The sequence below is a fragment of the Solanum tuberosum genome, unplaced genomic scaffold, assembly GCF_000226075.1.
Source record: "Solanum tuberosum cultivar DM 1-3 516 R44 unplaced genomic scaffold, SolTub_3.0 scf00411, whole genome shotgun sequence".
Classification (NCBI taxonomy): Eukaryota; Viridiplantae; Streptophyta; class Magnoliopsida; order Solanales; family Solanaceae; genus Solanum; species Solanum tuberosum.
In genome coordinates this window covers 180,755-191,845 of record NW_006239344.1, presented here as the reverse complement: position 1 = coordinate 191,845, position 11,091 = coordinate 180,755, and the positions used below count along the sequence as shown (strand labels likewise).

Genomic DNA, 11,091 nt, shown 5'->3' with positions numbered 1-11,091 from the left:
CATTGCACAAGTAGACTTTGAGAGGAAGCATGGTATTTTTATGATATTATAAATATGATTTTTACGTCATGTTTTAATAGTTTCAAAAGCTTTATATATATTGCATGTGTCTCATTGCTTTATATTAAGTTCAGTTATTCTTGAGTTGTACAGAGCCAAGGTAAGTTCAGCATCCTGCACGTCGTTGATCCAGCTGAGCACTCCAGAGTCAGTGGTGAGCCTCCTTGCATTCCGGAGGACTCAATTATTTATGTTCTTAAGTTTTGTTTTATTAGGATGTTGCGGGGTCTGTCCCAACATCCATCTCAGTATTTTAGAGGCTTCATAGACAGTCAGTCAGTTAGTTTTGAGTCTCTCATCTATGTATATATATATTACTATTCTATTTTGAGACTCGAGTTGCCTTTTTGGCCATATTTTATCAGTTGGTTGTTTATAACTTTTCATTGCATTGAGTTATGCTTTTGAGATAAGTTTCCGCTGAGTTAAGAAAGTCAGGCCAAGGGTTCGCTTGGGGCCAGCAATGGTCTCCGATTGCCGGTCCCGCCCAGGGTGTAGGCTCGGGGCGTGACAATTTATTATCGTATAATCTTCGAATTTCTCACCTGTAAATAGTGATGGTATTACTTTGTTTTGACAGCCAGGGATAAACAAGAAATAGAGTGAAAAAAGATGAGGAGTACTATATTGTGTTTATATTGAGATTAATTAATCTAGGTAAAAGAGAGTTGAGACAAAGAAAAATATTCTAAGTCTTCAATTATATTCACTATATAAAAGAGAATAATTATATGTTGAAGAAAGATGTTTTTTTTTTTTTGCGAAGCTTTGGACTCTTCAACTAATTCGGAGTTGCTTGAGTTGTATGATGTTATTGGATTGTTGTATTCTGGAGGGCAGAGGCGTATCACATATGCTGAGGTGGTCACCAGATTCACGTAAACTCATGCTCCCCTCTCAAGATCAATATATAGTAGTGTCAAATACAACAAAACGGAGGAAGTGATATAAAGTGAGCAGAATATTGGAAGTTTGATTAATTTTCTTATCTTTTTCCTTTGGAGGCCCCACTGTAATTGATTCATGCTTTTGCTTTCTTGACTTTTTGGAATAATACTATGCATCATATTTGGTCTTAATTGTTCCTCTGTTTATTTCCAGAATTTTGAGCTCTATAGATCTAATAACAAAGCAAGCAGAGGCAACTAAAAAGGTTAGTCAACTCATCTAATAGTTTGTTTTAATTATGGAGAAGTAAAATGTAAGGAAAATGAAAAAACTTTGGTAGGTTAGTTGGATCTCACAAAGATAAAGGAAAACAAAATGCAAGAGAAAGAGAGAGGACTAAATAGATCACCGTCTGTTTACAATAAATCAATAGATGTATGACCTTGTCACTTAATCGTAGTTAGTTAATGTATATTTTCATCTCATTAAATTATTACTTACCCATGATAAGTTGTATTAGTTTGGTATTAATATCCAGTGCTGGTGAATTCTTACCGGGTGAGAGGGAGGGGGTTGGAGAGTGCAGAGTGAATAGAAGCAGATCTTTTAGATTTTTTCTAAGATGACGAAAGATTCCCCTCACTAATGAAAATATATTACTATAAGCTATTAAAGATAGAAAGGTTCGGTACCAGTTGGTCTCGTTTATGGATGAACCCCATTTTTACAAGTTATTTTCTTCAATTCAAATTGTAAGTGTACATAAAAGATTATCATTCATTTTCTTCTTCGTATAGGTTGGAAAAGTAATGGTAAACGAGTAGGACTCCTTTTTTTGTAAATAATTAACAGTTGTGATACACTTTATTTTATTGAATATTTAGATCTTCCATTTTCTTCTTCATACTCCTTTTTTGTAAATAATTAACAGTTGTGAGATTTAATGTTTGTGATTTCATGTCATAAACATTTTGATGTGTGATTAAGATTGACATTTCCAATTGTGTGAATATAAAATTACTATATGTCAAGTATACAATTGCTCTTTATGCACCATTTGATGTTTGACTACTTTGATATATATATATATATATATATATATATATAAAAACAAAAACTCAATAAGAAAATGGTTACAAATTTATTATACAGAAACTGTCGAAAATCAATAGACTCACCTTTATCATCTTCCACTAAATAAGACCTCCTCTTAAGTTCGCGTGAAAATAGTGAAATTATTGATTATTCTTGTCTTTTCATCTTCTTTCTCCTGATAAAGTTTTATGTACTTTTTATGCATCAGGTCTTGAGAACTTGAACAGAAAATTACAATCATGGAAAAACGAAAAGATAATGAAGAAGCAAACAACTCATTGGTAAGCCATTTGATAGAGTGAACTGTAAAGTGTTGAATTGTAGATATGTGGCTTTAAAAATTTGATATGTGTTATTTTGGCAGGTGTTATTTTCTGCTCTACGCAAGGACATTGCCGATGTTCTGGATTTCCTAGAGAGATTAGAGAATGAAGAAAATCAAAAAGCTCTTGACAAAGATCAAGTTGAAAAGCTAAAAATTGGAGCTGGCATTTATTTGTACATATGTCCAGCTTTCTTATTCCAATTTGGAGCTGTTTGAAGATATAATGACTAGAAAAAGACAAGAGGTTGAGAATCTGCTTCAACCAATTTTTTGGATGATGATGGCAAAGATGTCGGGTGTAAATATGTCCTTACTAGCCTCGCCGGTAATATGGATGACTGTATCAGCTTGTATCATCGTTCTTCTAAATCAGATGCCACCATGATGGATAAGCAATTGGACTTCCTCTTCTTGAATCTCTATCATCTATCCAAGCATCGTGCTGAAAAGATGTTTCCTGGAGTGACTCAATATGAGGTTCTTCAGAATGTATGTGGTAACATAAGAGATTTCCATGGTTTGATAGTGAATGGTTGCATTAAACATGAGATGGTTCAGAATGTCTTGCCTCTGTTTCAACTGATGGCTGAGAAAGTAGGACATTTCCTTTGGGAGGATCAGACTGATGAAGAATCTCAACTCTCCGAGCTAGATGAGGATGATCAGAATGATAGAGACTCTCGACTCTTCAAGCTAGCACATCTACTCTTGAAGATTGTTCCAACAGAACTGAAGGTTATGCACATATGTTATACAAATTTGAAAGCTTCAACTTCAGCAGAAATTGGACGTTTCATTAAGCAGCTCCTGGAAACCTCTCCGTACATTCTAAGAGAATATCTGATTCATCTACAAGAGCATATGATAACTGTTATTACCCCTAGCACTTCAGGGGCTCGAAACATTCATGTCATGATGGAATTCCTATTGATTATTCTTTCTGATATGCCCAAGGACTTTATTCATCATGACAAACTTTTTGATCTCTTGGCTCGTGTTGGAGCACTTACCAGGGAGGTATCAACTCTTGTACGCGACTTGGAAGAGAAATTAAGGAATAAAGAGGGTAACGACCAAACAAATCGTGCAACCCTAGACTTGCTGGAAAATATTGAACTCCTCAAGAAAGATCTCAAACATGTTTATCTGAAATCCCCGGATTCATCTCAATGTTGCTTCCCCATGAGTGATGGACCACTCTTCATGCATCTGCTGCACATACACTTAAATGATTTGTTAGATTCCAATGCTTATTCAGTTGATTTGATAAAGAAAGAAATAGGGCAGGTGAAACAAGGCCTAAAATTCATAAGATCATTCTTCGCGAATGTTGAGCAAGGATTGTATAAGGATCTCTGGACACGTGTTCTAGATGTGGCTTATGAGGCAAAAGATGTCATAGATTCAATTATTGTTCGAGATAATGGTCTCTTACATCTTATTTTCTCACTTCCCATTACCATAAAGAAGATGAAGCTTATCAAAGAAGAGTTCTCTGATTTACATGAGAAGATTCCCAAGAACAGAGGCCTCATTGTTGTAAACACCCCCAAGAAGCCAGTTGAAAGCAAGTCATTGACAGCTGGTAAAATAATTGTAGGTTTTGAGGAAGAGACAAACTGGTTACTTCGGAAGCTCACCAGTGGACAAGCAGATCTGGATGTCATTTCGGTCACTGGTATGCCGGGTTCAAGTAAAACTACTTTGGCGTACAAAGTATACAATGATAAATCAGTTTCTAGCCATTTCGACCTTCGTGCATGGTGCACGGTCGACCAAGGATATGACGAGAAGAAGTTGTTGAATAAAATTTTCAATCAAGTTAGTGACTCAGATTCAAAATTGAGTGAGAATATTGATGTGGCTGATAAGCTACGGAAACAACTGTATGGAAAGAGGTATCTTATTGTCTTATATGACGTGTGGGATACTACTACATGGGATGAGTTAACAAGACCTTTTCCAGAAGTTGTGAAAGGAAGTAGAATTATTTTGACAACTCGAGAAAAGGAAGTGGGTTTACATGGAAAGCTCTACACTGCTCCTCTTAACCTTCGATTGCTAAGATCAGAAGAAAGTTGGGAGTTATTAGAGAAAAGGGTTTTTGGAAACGAGAGTTTTCCTAATGAATTATTGGATGTTGGAAAAGAAATAGCCGAAAATTGTAAAGGGCTTCCTTTGGTGGCTGATCTGATTGCTGGAGTCATTGCAGGTTTGGAAAAGAAAAAGACAGTGTGGCTTGAAGTTCGAAATAATTTGAGTTCCTTTATTTTGAACAGTCAAGTGGAAGTGATGAAGGTTATAGAATTAAGTTATGACCATTTGCCACATCACCTAAAGCCATGCTTTCTTTACCTTGCGAGTTTTCCGAAGGACACTGCAATCATAAGCTCTACGTTGAAAGATTTTTGGCATGCTGAAGGACTTGTGGAACAGACAGAGATGAAGAGTGTGGAAGAAGTGATGAAGGTTTATTTGGATAACTTAATTTCCAGTAGCTTGGTAATTGCTTTCAATGAGATAGGTGATGACCCGACCTGCCAACTTCATGATCTTGTGCATGACTTTTGTTTGACAAAAGCAAGAGAGGAAAGGTTGTTTGATTTGATACGTTCAAATGACTTTCCAGATTTGTTGCCACGTCAAATTACCATTGATGATGAGGAGCACTTTGTGCTTAATTTTGTCCTGTTTGATTCAAATAAGAAAAGGCATTCTGGTAAACACCTCTATTCTTTGTGGATAAATGGAGACCCGCTGGATGACCGTCTTTCTGATTCATTTCACGTAAGACACTTGAGGCTTCTTAGAGTGTTGTACCTGGATCCCTCTTTTATCATGGTGAATGATTCTTTGCTGAATGAAATATGCATGTTGAATCATTTGAGGTTCTTAAACATTGAGACAGAAGTTGAATCTCTGCCTTTGTCTTTCTCAAACCTCTGGAATCTAGAAATCTTGTTGGTGGATAACAAAGTATCAACCTTGGTACTATTACCGAGAATTTGGGATCTTTTAAAGTTGCAAGTGCTGGCTACGACTGCTTGTTATTTCTTTGATGTGGATACAGATGAACCAATTCTGGTAGCAGAGGACACAAAGTTAGAGAACTTGAGATATTTAAACAAACTCGTGCGTTCGTATTGGAAAGATTCCGAGGATATTTTCCAAAGGCTTCCCAATCTTCAAATGCTTAAGTTTGAACTCAAGGAATCATGGAATTATTCAACAGAGCATTATTGGTTCCCGAAATTGGATTGCCTAACTGAACTAGAAGACCTCACTGTAGCTTTTGAAAGATCAAACACAAACGACAGTGGGTCCTCTGTAGCGACAAATCGGCCGTGGGATTTTTACTTCCCTTCGAATCTGAAAAAATATCATCTGCTTGAGTTTCCTCTGACATCCGATTCACTATCAACAATAGCGAGACTGCCCAACCTTGAAGAGTTGACCCTTTATCGTACAATCATCCATGGGGAAGAATGGAACATGGGGGAGGAAGACACCTTTGAGAATCTCAAATATTTGAAGTTGGAACAAGTGACTCTTTCCAAGTGGGAGGTTGGAGAGGAATCCTTTCCTGCGCTTGAGAAATTAAAACTGCGGGGATGTCGTAAGCTTGAGGAGATTCCGCCTAGTTTGGGGACATTAATTCATTGAAAATTAGAAAACTTGTAAAGAGCCCTCAACTTGAAGATTCCGCTATGAAGATTAAGGAATATGCTGAAGATATGAGGGGAGGAGATGAGCTTCAAGTCGTTGGCCGTAAGAATATCCCGTTATTTAAGTAGAATTATATGTGAACAGGTTCTTCTCCATTCTCTTGCTGTTCTGATTCCTGTAGTGGCAAATGTTAAAAGATGTCTACAATGTGTTTGATGAAAGTCTCATCTGAAACTAAGTAGAAATATCATTGTAATAAACAAGTTTGACTATATTTGAAATATACATGGTTATAGGTTTTGTTTTCTTGAATATTTCTGTTTTCTGCTTAATCTTATTAACTACTCTTCTTCTCTTTTCTTGTGTGTCTAAATTAACATTGTGGGATAATATTTTGTAAGCGCCATTTGATCAATATATCGAAAATGACTTTTAATATGTCTGACTATATCTGCAGAATTGTTTCCTTCTATGATCTTGATAAAGTTTTAACCACATTTTATACATCAGACCCTTTGGTATTGACTACTGGAAAGTACAATCATGGAAAGAGGAAAGGAAAATGAAGGAGGAAGAAAACGGTACGTCATGCATATAAAAACTTATATTGGCCTTAAGATACAAAATGTGATACATATGTTTAAAGAACTGTTATTCGATAATTCATAATCTGAAGCATAAATAATAAAAGTTTCTCTCTTTCCCACAAACTTTAGGTGTCCCCGTCAAAAAGCAGAACCCTTTCCTGCTGCCCCCAGCTCCTCTGCCATGCTCAGTTCACCTCCTAGTAGGATTACAGACTCTGTGATATGATGGACAAGAAGGAAGTCAAACAAAAGGTTGGCAACCTCTGTACCATATGCAAGTTATCCTATATCTCTGTTTTTGTAAATCTTTCAAGAAATACCATCATCACAAACATATATGTGAAAACTCTTGAGGTAATAAAGTTACCAAGAAATTCCAATGCAGCAAGTAGTGGGATCTTCTCGTGCAAAGAGTTTGAATGGTGGAATTCACGTGTACCAAGAATCAGCCATCGCTAAGCATTTGGAGTTGAGAGACAGCTGTTTCTAATAATCAAGATGTTCAAATAGGTGCTGCTATACGGCATTTGGCCTCGCGTGCAACAGTAAGTGTTATTAAAACTCCTCTTGTGCCTATTGATACATCAATGCAGTTGTTTAAAAACCAAAATTTAAGCGTGTTATTCTGATTAATTCAATTGTTTGCAGTCTTCTATGAGTCTCTACTTATGGTACCATTGTGATTATCATCCCCAATCAGAAAGGGTTTTTGTTTGCGCGAATTTACCCAATTGAACATAGCTCTAGCCTTTAACTCATTCTGCTGTCATGCTTTTATTTGATTTTGCTTTCAGCAGCCATCCTCCCTGATGTGGCTCTTCCAAAAAGTGAGAACTTTGTTGTCTGACCAAGGAAATAAGGAGAAGATTGAAAGGGTTATGAATTCCATTGAGTTAGTCCTCCTGACCGAATCAGCCAGGCGGAAATTGACACCAACGTTGAAATATGTCTACAAGTGTGTTTGATGAAAGTCTCAACTGAACTATTTGTGAATATTACATAGAATTTGAGTAGATGAGCATGTGTTGTTTTATGCTCTTTTTCTTGTCAACATTTTACTTGTATGAAAATATTTCTAGATTAAAAAAAATATGTGTATATAAATTATAACAAGTTATTTTGAAGCACACTGCAACACTTAAAATGTTTTGATTAATCGAGCCTAAAATAACTTGAGCTAAGAAGCTCCCATTTTGTTCGTTGTCTATCTCTTGTAGTCCAACTATTATTACCTAGCTGGTATTAGTACATTTATGAACCAAATTACTCTACGAACTTACTGTCTAGTGCACTCAAGCAGCTATTTATCACTCAAAACTCTTCACAGAAAATATTAAATCATAGTCCGCCATGTGGACAAAATGGTTTTGCAAAATCAGATGGATTTCTGTTAATCCATAATCGCATAAATGAGTTTTTTCTCCAACGAAAATATCATAGATGAGCCAAACTTTATAATAGATGACATAGATGAGATTTTTTTTTTTTTTCAAATTTCGTATATTTAGGCCTTTTTCCCATTAATATATGATGCAAATTTTAGAATGAAGGATCAAAAATATATTTGAACTATCATTTTTTCAAGTGTCAACTATTCTTTTTTTCTATTTAAACTATCACAATTTATCTATTAAAACATATCTCAGAACTGATTAGACCAACGATCAATTGATAAGCACCAAAACAGGTCCTTGTTCATTTTTGCACAATTGTTTTGCTGTTGCGACTCTTGTAGAAATGATGCCTACAATGTGTTTGATCAAAGTCTCCACTGAACTATTTATTTGTGAATATTATTAAGTAGAAATTGAGCAGATGATAGATATGATCACATTAAAAATGGCAACCATTTGTTGTTTTGTTTTTTCTTCTCTTTCCAATTACTTATTTTCCTTCGTACCAAACACATCATTCTGTTCGAGTTGTCTTAGAAATTAGAATCAAAACACTGTTTCATCATTTTGTTTGAATATTCACAAAGCTTAACAGAAGAAGTAAAAAAAGACTTTTGAAACTTGTGATGATAAATATATCATAGTATTTGCGTAGAAATAAAAGCTTTTAATTAAGAAATCATATCATATATTTATATAAAAGAGAACCCTAGGCCCGCCTACATGGCACCATCACTAGCTAGAATTTCCTTTTAAATTTATTTATTTCCAAAAATAGTCTTCCCCTTTAATGAAAAGATGTGACTTTTATGAAGAGTTGCGACTTTTAAATAAAATTGTGACTTTTATGAAAGGTTGTGACCTTTTCGAAGGGCTGTAACTTTTCCAAAGAGTTGTGACATTTTCGATAAGGCACAATAAACATTTGTTCACACTACCCTTTGTTGTCTATAAATAGAGGGATTTCCTCTCATTTTAAAACAACGAAAATTCTGAACTTTTTCTGCATAATTAAATATTTGTGTACTTTGCTCCTGTTGAGTGGCTCACTGACACTATTTGTTTTTGTATCAATATACTTGTGAATAGATTTATTCCATCCTGAGAAGATCTATTTCTTTAAACTTCGGGTACTAGAGAGGAATAATTTCCTTAAGGGGACGTTGTACATTTAGTCGGCTCAATTTTTTCCTTTTTGTTTCATTCTATTGTTATAGATCCTAGTATATTTTTTGACAGTCATTAATTTATGCTTATGATATAAACTAGTCTTTTAGAAACGTCCATTGCATGTTTGTCCCTTATCAGTATTATAGCTTCTAAACAAAAGTTGAGTTATAAAATAGAAAATGCTATCAAGATTAATTTTATCACTTTCATTGTATTTATTAAAAAAGAAAATTCATAACAGTAGACCTGTGCTTTTGTCATTAAAGAAAAATAGGTGTAGCTAACTAAGATAATTTAGTCTCTGGTACTATGAATACGTCAATATCATATATGTGTGACTTATCCTTTATAATTTCGTGTTTAATGCTCTGTGTGTATGTCACATAGTAATTTGTAAAGAGATGCAGTGAAGGAAAACAAACTATAAATTTGAATGTACAATTAAAAATTACTAAAATTAAAATTACTCGTACTATTAGAATAACTAAAATTGTAAGGGAAAAAAAATACAAATATGAACACTTAATTTTATCAATTGAGAAATTCCTTTATAAACAGAGACATTTGAAAGACGGAGCGCTTCTTAGCTATTTTGATTAAAGCATATACGTATTTAATATAATAACGTAAATAAAATATCGACATGTAAAAGATGGAAGAATTAAAAAAGGATAAAATTATCGAAAATTGAAAAAAGTACTTCAAAGTTACTTGGCTTCATGATCATTGATCCTCTCTTCAAGTATATTTTCCAACAATTTCACATGATAACTTGATTCCTCCATTTTCAACTCCAAGAATATATAGACCTCATCATTTAAATCTCTACTTTCTCTTATGTCTTCATTAATTAAATTACATAAATGATTCTGCTTTATCTTATAAACTACTCTTCTTCTCTTTTCTTGTGTGTCTAAATTATTTTGTAAGCGCCATTTGATCAATATATCGAAAATGACTTTTTATATGTCTGACTATATCTGCAGAATTGTTTCCTTTTATGAACTTGATAAAGTTTTAAGCACATTTTACACATCAGACCCTTGGGTACAATCATGGAAAGAGGAAAGGAAAATGAAGGAGTAAGAAAATGGTACGTCATGCATATAATAACTTTTATTGGCCTTCAGATACAAAATGTGATACATATGTTTCTTTCTTTCCCACAAACTTTATGTGTCCCTGTCAAAAATCAGAACCCTTTCCTGCCGCCCCCAGCTCCTCCGCCATGCTCAGTCCACGTCCTAGTAGGATTACTGACTCTGTGATATGATGGACAAGAAGGAAGTCAAACAAAAGGTTGGCAACCTCTGTACCATATGCAAGTTATCCTATATCTCTGTTTTTGTAAATCTTTCAAGAAATACAATCATCACAATGTGAAAACTCTTGAGGTAATAAAGTTACCGAGAAACTCCAATGCAGCAAGAAGCGGAATCTTCTCGTGCAAAGAGTTTGAATGGTGGAATTCATGTGTACCAAGAATCAGCCATCGCTAAACATTTGGAGTTGAGAGGCAGCTGTTTCTAATAATCAAGATGTTCAAATAGGTGCTGCTATATGACATTTGGCCTCGCGTGCAACAGTAAGTGTTATCAAAACTCCTCTTGTGCCTATTGATACATCAATGCAGTTGTTTAAAAACCAAATTATATGTGTGTTATTCTGATTAATTCAGTTGTTTACAGTCTTCTATGAGTTCCTACTTATGGTACCATTGCGATTATCATCCCTAATCAGAAAGGGTTTTTGTTTGCACGAATTTACCCAATTGAACATAGCTCTAGCCTCTAACTCATTCCGCTGTCATGCTTTTATTTGATTTTGCTTTCAGCAACCATCCTCCCTGATGTGGCTCTTCCGGAAAGTGAGAACTTTGCTGTCTGACCAAGGAAATAAGGAGAAG

At 34.9% G+C, this 11,091-nt stretch overlaps 1 pseudogene; it reads left to right on the top strand.

The window, feature by feature from the left end:
* Positions 1–1,066: 1,066 nt before the first annotated feature.
* LOC102580150 (putative late blight resistance protein homolog R1A-3) lies at positions 1,067–7,723 on the top strand (annotated as a pseudogene).
* The last annotated feature ends 3,368 nt before the right edge of the window (positions 7,724–11,091 follow it).